Raw genomic sequence first — 11680 nt, forward strand, 5'->3', positions numbered from 1 at the left:
CATGATTGTGCTGCATAATAATTAGGCATTAGTGATAAGCAGTTCCCATAAATTACTGTAATTAGTATTACTTTTACACCACCACAGCCATTTGTTTTTTTTTAGGTTTTCCCTTCTAATTTTGTTAATTCTTTAGTATCTATCATCAACACAAATGTCAGCAGTTTCCCTAATGTCATGTGTGACTTAATTATCATTATTCTTTGCCCAGAGTGAGATCTCAATCAATGTTTGTTGGATTGAATTGAATAAACTCATCACACAGCAGCTAACATTTGCTATGTTATAAGGCAGAAAACTTGGATTGGCTCTTCAGAGGTGAGGGCCTCTATGTGCATTTCTCAGGGTCGAATGCTATCTCCTCCACTCCATACGCTTAGTCTCCTTACTCCCCTCTTGAAAGAACCTTGAGTTTCAGGACTTAATGAAATATTCTGAATATTGATGAGAATATTATCTATAGCCCTTGAGGAGGAACTAAGGGTTCTTGACTTTGGTTTACGGCTAAACTATTATTATTTTGTCTTGCTTGACTGTTTTCCTTTGTTTCTGCATTTTCTCACTTCTCTGGTTAAATTTGATCTTTGGAACTCAGGAAAGGCCTAGGAGGCTGCAAAGGGGTGGTCCTTCTCTGGAAAGACCCTGCAGGTCCCTAACAAGGTACCATAACTTTAAAACCTGTGACAGGACATTCACCCCCCTCTCTGGAGTAGTCGCCTGCCTCTAGCCTCCTTAGGTCCCTTCTCACATTAGGGTTCATGTTCTAATGGAGGTCGTTTCCCTGCATTCTGTCCAACGCAGGAACAGGTTCTTGGTCATTGAGTTCCTGGGAGCCACTGTGTTTGCGACGTTCACAACTTACAGATTAGACATCCTGCTTGATTTTTATGGTGACTTTCAGGTTTAGAAAGCATGAGAATAATTGTGGGTAAACATTTGCATAAAGATTACTGTATAATAGGGACTGTTTAAAATGCTTTACATATATTAACTCATTTAATCTTCACAACACTTATGAGCAGAGGGCTATTATTTATATTTTTAAAAATTTTTATTGGGGTATAGCTGATTTACAATGTTGTGTTAGTTTCAGGTATACAGCAAAGTGAATCTATTATACATATACATATATCGACTCTTTTTTAGATTCTTTTCCCATACAGGCCATTACAGAATATTGAGTAGAGTTCCCTGTGCTATACAGTAGGTCCTTATTAGTTATCTGTTTTATATATAGTAGTGTGTATGTGTCAATCCCAATCTTCAGTTTATCTCTCCCCTCCCTTTACCCACCAATAACCATAAGTTTATTTTCTACATCTGTAACTCTACTTCTGTTTTGTAGATAAGTTCATTTGTAGCCTTTTTTTAGATTCCACATATAAGTGATATCATATGATATTTGTCTTTCTCTGTCTGACTTCGTTCAGAAAGTGCTATTATTATTGACATTTTGCAGATAAGAAAACTGAGAACCATAGAGGTTAAGAAAAATTGACAAAGTCTACCTAGTAAACAACAGAGATGGGATTAAAACTCATTCTGTCTGGCTTTGGAGTGCATGCTTTAAATCACTACACTGCACATTGCCTCTCACAGTGCATGTAACAAAAGTTTAAATTAAAAACACAAACACTACTATACTAAACTAAAAATGTTGCTGAAGAGATAGAGAGTGGGAGGGGGAGTTAGGGGAAGATTTGAAGAAAGAGTGAGCATGCATACACACATAGGGGAGAGAGAGAGAGAGTGGCCCCCAGAGAGGGCCACTGGGTATGAGAGGCACTTTGCATATTGCACAAAGGCACCCATTGAGGGGTTCCTGGGGGCTGACAATGTGGCTAATTTGCATCCTGCTGAATCAGCCCAGAGGGGATATCTTTTCCTTCTTGCACAAAGTTTCACAAAGGTGCCATATAGGCCAGCAGCAACCATGTTTACAAGCTGATGAGTGTATATGAGCAAATTTTGTTTTTTGACTAGAGAAATGGATTTATCTAATAGATAGTATATTAAAAGATTCCAGAAATATGTTTTCTAGCATCGAGACTGTTTGCTTCCCATCAGAATTCCAAGGGAAGTATTTAAGGGATACTAGCATTGGCTAATTTTTATATGGTACCCATATAGCACTAGCCCATTCACCCTTAGACTGCTCAACTCCTAACTTGTATGAATCATTTCCTCTTTTGTTGTCAAGAGCTTAAAGATTAAGGTTTCAAATGGTCTACCTAGGTCTGAAATTTTGTGATTTGGCTTATTTTGTTGAAACATGAATAGTCCTCCAATGAAGAGATGCTGTCTTCTTCCAAAGCCACGTTGAAATGCCCTCATATGTCTCTAAGTGGTATTTGTGCCCCTGCTTAGGCTGTTAGATTTATCAATTTCTTAACTAAAAGATGTTCCATGGAAATCACATTAATCATTGATTTATAATGACTAGATAGCAGGAATACAATAATCAATGAATTTTAATCCTGAAATATTCTTAGTCACTCAGTAGTTAAAATATTTAACAACCTCATATTGGTTGTGCATTAAAACTGCTCTTTAACACAATGGCTGTTTCTGAAAGTGCTTGGATGTGGGAAATAATTGCATTTCTATTGAAGCTATTAGAATGAATCACAATTGGATTTCACATAAAAAGTTCTTAATGCATAGATATTTCACATAATATGTTCCTAGGCAAGGATTCTTCAAATAAAACTCTTTTGTTCTCAAGAAATTTTATCTGTGAGTCAGCTTTACCTCCAATTAGATCAGGTATTCTTGCTTTTTCTTTTTGTTTCCTTTTTTTTTTTTCATTTGCTACTTAAATTATTTCTAGAAATGTTATAACACTGCTGTGGACTGAATGTTTGTGTCCCCCTGCCCCCTTCAAATTCGTATGTTGAAGTCTTTATCCCCAGTGTGATGGTATTTGGAGGTAGGGACTTTGGTGATTAGGTCATGAGGGTAGAGCCCTCATGAATAGAAATAGTGCACTTAAAAGAAGAGACGCAAGAGAGATGAGTTCTCTGTCCGTCATGTGAAGACAAAGCAAGTAGGTGTCCATCTGAAAACCAGGAAGAGAGCCTTCACCAGACACAAGATCTACCAGCACCGTGGTCTTGGACTTAGCCTCCAGAACTGTGAGAAATACATTTCTGTTGTTTAAGCTACTCAGTCTATGGTATTTTGTTATAGCAGTCTGAACTAAGATAAGCACCTATAGTCATTGTTATGGTCACTCTGTAAAGCAGTCTGAACCCCTATCCAAAATTTGGTTTGAATATCAAGATGATGATGCCACATGTATACCAGGGTATGAAAAGGTCACATAATGGGACTTTCTGGGGATTTCAGGGCAGGACCCCAAGCTGGTCCAAAAATGGCTTAGGAGAACGAGGAAAGGAGACTGGCTTGGGTTTCTATAGTAATTAGAGGTGTGGGGCCAGAGTGGGGGCTTCTGCCAGTGGTTTGAACTTCCTACCAGAATCAAAGGAAGGAGCACTTGGGGCTTTAGTGTCAGCTTCACCAGCTGGGGGAAGAATAAGAAGTATGGGGGGGGGCGGTGCTTAAAAGCTAACAGCAGTCAAACATCAAAAAATGAAGTCAGACTCTTTCTTACAATCCTTGTGGAATCTAGCTATAACAGAGCAAATTTTAACTTCTTTTAAACATAAAAATTATGTACAGCATGGTCTGGTGGAAAAAGCAAGACTGAGAGCTAAATAGACCTAGACTCAAATTTGAGGTCTGCTGATTGCTTGCTGTGTCCGTCAGGATTCTGTGCAGTAAATAGAATCCACTGTAGGTAGTTAAAGCATTTGGGAATTTAATATAGGGGGTTCGCTACATACAGAATTGTTAAAGAGGCTGGAGAAACAGGTTCCAGGCTGTACCCCTGGAGTAACTCTAAGAGGACGCGGAACAGCGTCCCCAGGAAAGTACTACTTTTGATGCTGCTCTGTTGCTATGCTGGAAGCAACAGCCTCTTTGAGCACTGCCAGTGCAGCTGCTTCCATCATCCAACAGATTGGGCAATGACACTGGACTGCTGCTATAGTGAAACCTCACATTTTCATGGTCTTGCTTGCCAGAAACAGAAGCCAAGAGCCACAGGAAGTTAGCTTCTGCCTCACCTCCATTTCCCCAAATCTTGCCTTAATGTCTGTAAATGATAGAAGCCAATTCACATCTCAAATCCTAGCTTGAAGGGTCTGAGAAATGTTCATTTGAGTTTGACATGGTCCAGTGGGGGTTGACTGAAACAGTCTAGCCATTTCCCCCTCTCTGTGTGATCTGGGAGAAGAAGTATTTGAATTTTACTTTTCCCTTCTACAAAATGGATCTCATACTTAAATTGAAGGGTATCTAAGGACTAGAGGTCACGTAATTAAAATATCTAGTGTATGGTAGTTGGCCAAATAACCATATGTACTGTTATGGCTATGTCTATTTCAGAACTTTAGGAATCATTACACTGAAAGTCTTAATAAGAAGTTGCTTTATTGTAAAACATGTAATCAATGAATTTTCGCTTCAAGGTAATCTGTGGGGATTGTAAAGCCCAAGCACTAATTTTAGAGATAAATAATAGTAAGTAACATTGCAATTTATAAATATCGGGACTCAAACTCATGCCTCCCTCCATTTATGTATTCACACATTCATTAATTCCTCAGCTCCAGATTGTTTTTACCACCTATTGTGCCAGACATTGTGTTACCAACCCTCTCCAGTTGGGTGGACTCCAACCTTGCCCGTTGCCATTGTGCCAATTGAATGAGACCAAGTCGGGCAAAGAGGAGCAGAAACTGTATTTGTTGATCAAAGAATGGAGAAGGGAGAGCTCGTGCTCTAAAGACACCTTCTCCCCAAAGGGAGGAAAGTGGGGGACTTTTAAGGGGTAAGAGGCAGGTATCATCAGAAACTGGGGAAAAGGGTAGAGATACCAGGAATAGCTAGCACATGTGCAGCCCCTTAGGCTCCCTTGGACACAGCACTGATTGGGCATAGCAAGGTATACGTCTCCATTTTGGGGCCGAGATCTTAGCATGATAATGAAGCTAAGGCAACTTCCTCACACTTCTAGGTTTCCTCTGCACAGGTCCTGTTCTTGCAGTTAGACTGGAACTGGTTCAGGGTGGTTGACTGTCACATTTCCTTTGAGGAAACTAAAAACATCTTTGACAAACATCAGGTGTTTTGGAACAAGAATAGAAATAGGTTAAATCAGAGATCTTTCAGCTCCCTGGGGGATGTATGGCTGACAGTTGTACTTATTGGTAGGTATGTAGCAGAGAATAAACAGGCTAGATCCTGCCCATTGGAGCTTTATGGTCCAGTGGAACAGAGAGATGTTAAATAAATAATCAATGCGATGTAATTGTTATGAAGGAAAAGAATGTTAGTGTGGCTAAAGTGAATATGGAAGAGAATGGCCTGGAATGGGATCCCAGGGGCAGGCAGGGGGAGACCAGGCAGAAAGTATGCTCACTCAAAGCAGTGATTTAAAATTTTCATTTACAAAATCATTTTCAAATCATCTTACACGGAAACTTGTAGCATATAACATATAAGGTTGAAGCTACTCTGCTTGAAGGGTGGGGATATGGGGTATTTGGAAGGTCTAGACCCCTCAGTTTGCTCAGTAGTTTTCACCCCCTTCAGTAGCATCCCTCAATGGGACTAAATGGTGTGAGGTATTAGACCAGAGTGCTCCCTGAAATTGATACCCAGAGAGGGGAAATAACTTATACAAAGTTTAATGTTCATTTTAAAAGCATCAGTCCTAAAAATTCACTGGCTAGAAATGGGAAGTTTCTAAATTTACCTCTACAATTAAGATAATTTGAATTACAAAAAATCAACCCAGCACTTTGTGTTTGCACTGATCAGAGTGCATTCAAATCAGTTTAACATTTTTAAAATTAGCACCTCCAACTCATGTCTGATAGGAAATCAGTCATCGGCTGCTACAAGCATTAGAGTATTTGAAATCCAAAGAGAGTCTCCTTGACCTTCCCCAGCTCAAGGCAAGTCATCCCTAAGGAGGAAGGAAGCTAACATTTCATGAGCTTGTAGTATGACACCAGGTACACACCACTGGGTGCTTTACATAATGTCACATTCTCCCTCTTACAAATGAAAACAGGAAGCTCAGAGAGACAAAGTGACTTGTCTAAGGTTACCATTTAATTGGGCATGGGGACAGATTTGAGTTCAGACTTGTTTGACTGCAAAGCTGTCGGTTCAGAAACTGGCCCCCGTACATGGAGGTTAAGGAGAGACAGGAGAGAGAGGCCGCCACTCCAGATTGGTAGGTGGCAGGTTTAACATACAAGGAGGCTTGCCTTGGTCGGCTATAAGACAAATAGGTCTCTACACCCACCTGCCAGAATCTTAAAAAAAGTTTATACAGAGGCCTTAATGGGGCTCAGTCATGTATTCCATCCACATGATCTCAATAACACATTGCTCTCTCAGGGCTGAATCCTTGAAATCAGCTCCCACTGTGGGGACAGTGGGCAGAATGTACATTCCAAAGACAAGGGAGGGGGCTAGGAGCCTCCGATCCCCTGGGTCTAGCATGAGATCAGCTGTCAGTCACATGCTTCCGTGACCTCCTCCAACCAAAGCGTATGTCACCGTTTGAAGGAGGACTGGTCTCAAGTGTATTGCTACTGTTTAGGAGGGTGAGTAACCAAAAGTGATTTTGGTTTGTGTTTTATAGATAATATTTCAGTCTTTTTCACTTTCAGTCTTCAGTCACTTTCTTGTGACTCACTTGTAAGGGAATTAATGTTTAAGTTTTAAAACAAGTTGTCAATTTCACCTGTGAAGTTTTTAATTTCCTGTACTCCTCTGAGGTGTCAGTCATCTGCCATCCAGTAGGAGAGTTTTGTCTTTCACCTCAAGATCTATTGGATTTCTTGTAGTGATGGGATAAACAATATCATTAATTTATGACTATAAAGCGCTTCAAAACACATTTGCACCTTTCTTTAGAACATTTCAAAGTGTTGAGCAAAGAATTTTAAATGCTACATATTATTTCAGAACAATGGGTATCTATTACTATTATTGTTATGTTCAGGAAGAAAGAGAAAAATAGAAAATGCCAGAGTAGAAGAGAAAAGACCATGTGTATGAAAGCGAAAATAGAAAAGGATTTTTTCCTTCCAATGATTTCTGGCTATTATTATCCTTAAAAGTTAATCAAGAAAAGTAACTTGTTGAAGTAGTACATAGGATTATATTTCCAATAAAGAGCTGCTTGAAATTGTGAGTTCCCAAAATTACCATGAGATGCGGATATACTGCCCGCAGAGTTTACTGGAGTACATTTATGACCACATTTTAAATGCAGAGTAAAGTCTGGAAAAGTCAGTCTATCCAGGGACAGTAAAGAGGTTGTCCTCTCAGGTGCCAGCTCTGACACCTGATTGGCAGAGTGTCCCATTCAGAAGAATTCTGAAGCCAAATCTCAGCTAAAAAGAATGCATCAGGATTGGCCAGCAATGTCTGTCATGGCTAAATGATGGATTGTTTCTTGTTGAATGTGAATGTCAGCTATGAACTGGGTGTTGTAAGAGATTGGATAAGTCTCTGCCAATGTAAAGGCATACACACATGCAGTGTTTAATAAATTATTTCAAACTTTTTTTTTTTACTATGTACTTTTAAAGAGTAAGTTTGCAAAGAACTTATCTTTCTCCTTAGTATAAAAGGTAGAAAAATAAATTCTGGTCATTCTTGGGTTCTAAATAATTGATATACTTTATAAAAATTTTATACCAGTTGATAAATAAACAAATATATAAACAAATTAAGAAACAGACAGCAACCTCATTCAACTGTGTTTGAGTGCAAAGCAAACTGGAAACTTATTTATGTAGTTCTTGGGGCAAAGCTGGGAACATGATGGATAAACTGGAGAAAATAAAAGACTGAAAATGTTGGAACCAAAAAAGGGGTACAGACAATGGAAAATCATTTTTTAAACTGTGAGGAGGAAAGTAGTACATGCTAATACTTAGAACTCAAACTATTGCAAGAAAAAAATGATTTAATTAGGAGCACCTAATCATTTAGTGCTCAGAATGGACCAGAGATATAGAACTGCTTCTTTCCTTTTTATTTATTTATTTTTTATTAAAGTATAGTTGATTTACAATATGGTGATAGTTTCCAAAGGGGAGAAAATGGAAGGGGAGGGACAAATTAGGAGTATGGGATTAACAGATAGAACTGCTTCTTAATCTGTTATGTTTTGTGGGAAAATTTAATGATGGTAGATAATTCTACCATCATTCTTTGGTAGATAATTTAATGGTAATTTAATAATTTTTGGTAGATAATTTAATGATGGTAGATAATTCTACCATCATTCTTTGCATGAATTTGTCTTATATTTATATATATTATAATAATATAATATAAATGTATTATATATATATTAGTCACTGTTTATATTATTTTTCCAAAATCATGGGTAAGGAAGGTATATGCTAAATTTTTCACATCCAAAATAAAAATTTCTGAATGTGAATTCAATGCAAAAATAAAATAAATAAATGAGTGTAGTAGGCTGAATAATGCCCCTCTACCTCCCCCTAGAGATATTTATGTCCTATTACCTGGAACTTGTGAATGTTATTTTATGTGGCAAATAATGCCTTTGCAGATTTAAGTTAAGGATTTTGAAGTGAGGAAACCATCCTGGTTTATCCATGTGGCCCCTAAACGTAATCACATGTATTCTTATGAGAAAGAAACAGGGGGAGATTTGACACAGACAGATGTGGAGAAGGCAGTGTGAACAGAGAGGCAGAAGGTGGAGTGATGCAGCTACAAGCCAAGGAATGCCAGCATCCACCAGAAGTTGGAAGAGAGAAGGATCAGATTCTCCCCTAGAGTATTTGAAGGGAGCACAGCTCTGCTGACACCCTGATATCAGCCCAGTGAAAATGATTTCAGATTTCTGGCCTCCAGAACTGTGAGATAGTGAATGTCAATTCTTTTACGTTTTATTTTTTTTTGACATTCCTTCATTTTGTATTCTTTTCCATTATGGTTTATCACAGGATATTGAATATAGTTCCCTGTGCTATACAGTACCACCTTGTTTTTTTATCCATCCTCTCTATACTAGTTTGCTAATATAGAGAGGATGGATAAAAAATCCATTGCTAATTATCTGCTAATCCCAAACTCCCAGTCCTTCCCTCCCCCACTCCCCACCCCCTTGACAACCACAAGTCTGTTCTCTATATCTGTGAGTCTGTTTCTGTTTTGTAGATAGGTTCATTTGTGCCATATTTTAGATGCTACATATAAGTGATAGCATATGATATTTGTCTTTCTTTTTCTGACTTACTTAGTGTGATAATCTCTAGTTGCATTCATGTTGCTACAAATGGCATTGTTTCGTTCTTTTTTATGGCTGAGTAGTATTCCATTGTATATATGTACCACATCTTGTTTATCCATTCATCTGTTGATGGACATTTAGGTTGTTTCTATGTTTCAGCTATTGCAAATAGTGCTACTATGAACATAGGGGTACATGTATCTTTTTGAATTATAGTTTTATCTGGGTATATGCCCAGGAGTGGGATTGCTATATCACAGTAATTCTATTCTCAGTTTTCTGAGGAACCTCCACACTGTTTTCCACAGGGGCTGCACCAACTTACATTCCCACCAACAGTGTAGGAGGGTTCCCTTTTCTCTACACCCTCTCCAGCATTTGTTATCTGTAGACTTTTTGATGATGGCCATTCTGATGGGTGTGAGGTGGTACCTCATTGCAGTTTTGATTGAATGTCAGTTGTTTCAAAGCACCAAGTTTGTGGTAATTTATCAGCACCACATCAGGAAACTAATACACACAGTTAAAAGGGGAGCAAAGTATTTTAAGGCACTATATTTGTGGTAACATGTTATAGCAGCCATAAGAAACTAATGCAGTGGGTTTAAAAGAGGAAAAAAAGTTGAATATTTCTTCCTTCAGTAAAGTCTCCCCAGACTATGTGACCTTTCCCTAACACATACTTCCCAGCACCTCAAATTTACTTTTGGTAACATTTGTTCATTGTTTCTTTCAGCTGTCTTGTTTACCTGTATATCCCAAGGTGCCCAGAAAAGTAACTGGCACACAGTAGGGGTTCAATAAATATTTGTTAAATGATCAAATGGAATTCAAGGCATAGAATCATTAGGGTGGTGAAAGTTGGGTTGTGACTTATGCAACTGGTAGGATAAAGTTCTTTTGGGCAGGATACAGATTAGGAATAGGGTACAGCAGTTAACACTGTGTATCCTACATGTACCTTTGAAGATAGGTGGTAACAAAATGTGAATTGCTTAGTCATTTTGGAAAACCAACTGCCTATCACTATTAAAATTATAAACATATACAACTTTTGATTGAGGAGATCCCTTCTTGGGAATTACCAGTATGTAAGAATATATAAACAGGGATAATTATTGCAAGTTCGTTCATGGTATAAAATCCTGGAAAAAGTAAATGCCTAACTTTAGAAAAATGACAGAAACAATCATGGCATATCCATACTATGGAATATTATGCAGCCATTAAAAATTTAAATACAGCTATAATAATTGACTTGGAAGAATAGCCAAGAGATACTGCTAACTAAGGTGAGCAAGATGAGGAAGGGTGTTTGTTATATGATTCTTTTTCTATATATACATAAATATACAAACAAATGACTCTATGAGTATGGATAATAACAGTTTCATATAGATACGTATTTAATACTAGCTGAATTATTAATAAGGGCAGCGTTATAGGGGCACTGATGTAGTTGGGAGGGAGAGGTGGAAGTGAAATAGAGAAAAAGAAAATAAAAGACCACAGAGGCAAATATGTTATAATTGTTTAATGCACTTATGTAAATTTATATTTGTATATAGATATAGACATTTAAAAAGAATAAATACAAAAATGCTTTTTTCTTTTTTTATCAAGGTAAAATTGACATATAACATTATATTAGTTTCAGGAGTACAGCATGATGATTTGATATTTATACATATTGTGCAGTGATTACCGCAGTAATTCTAGCTAACATCTGTTACCATATACAGTTACAAATTTGTTGATGTTGTTTAGGAAAAGGCTTTCAAGCAGGAAAGGGGGCTTGAAATAATATTGTAGGAGGCTGTTGTCGTGAAAAAGTAAATGTATGTTATGGTCCCAGTATGCTGAGGTTTTGCAGTAAATCAGTTCTAACGGGAAGAAAGGGACAGCTCTGTGGTACATCTAGACTTCAGCCACACCAGTAGGAGCACTGGATTACTTTGGTGAGGAGGTGGGCACAGAGTAGGACCCCTGAAGAGACACAGTAGGTACACACACAGCCCCACCCACATGGCCTAGGGCTGTAGCCGTCAAGCTCTAATGCCTCCCAGCCAAGTGCGAGGAGACCGAGCCCCCTGCCACCCCAACCCAGGAAGCCAGATCTACTCAAACATAAGGCTTGGGTGCAGCAGTCTAAAAAGTTATCCAGATTGTTTTCTCCTGCCATGTGTACCCTGCTCTTCATTTTCATAATATGTATCACATTTCACATTTATTTACGGATTAGTCACTGATGTTCATTCTCCCTTCCTCCACACACACCTCTCTATGGGAAGGTACTTAGACTCATCGTGACATCCTCAG

This window comes from Balaenoptera musculus, chromosome 2, assembly GCF_009873245.2.
Source record: "Balaenoptera musculus isolate JJ_BM4_2016_0621 chromosome 2, mBalMus1.pri.v3, whole genome shotgun sequence".
NCBI classification, from domain to species: domain Eukaryota; kingdom Metazoa; phylum Chordata; class Mammalia; order Artiodactyla; family Balaenopteridae; genus Balaenoptera; species Balaenoptera musculus.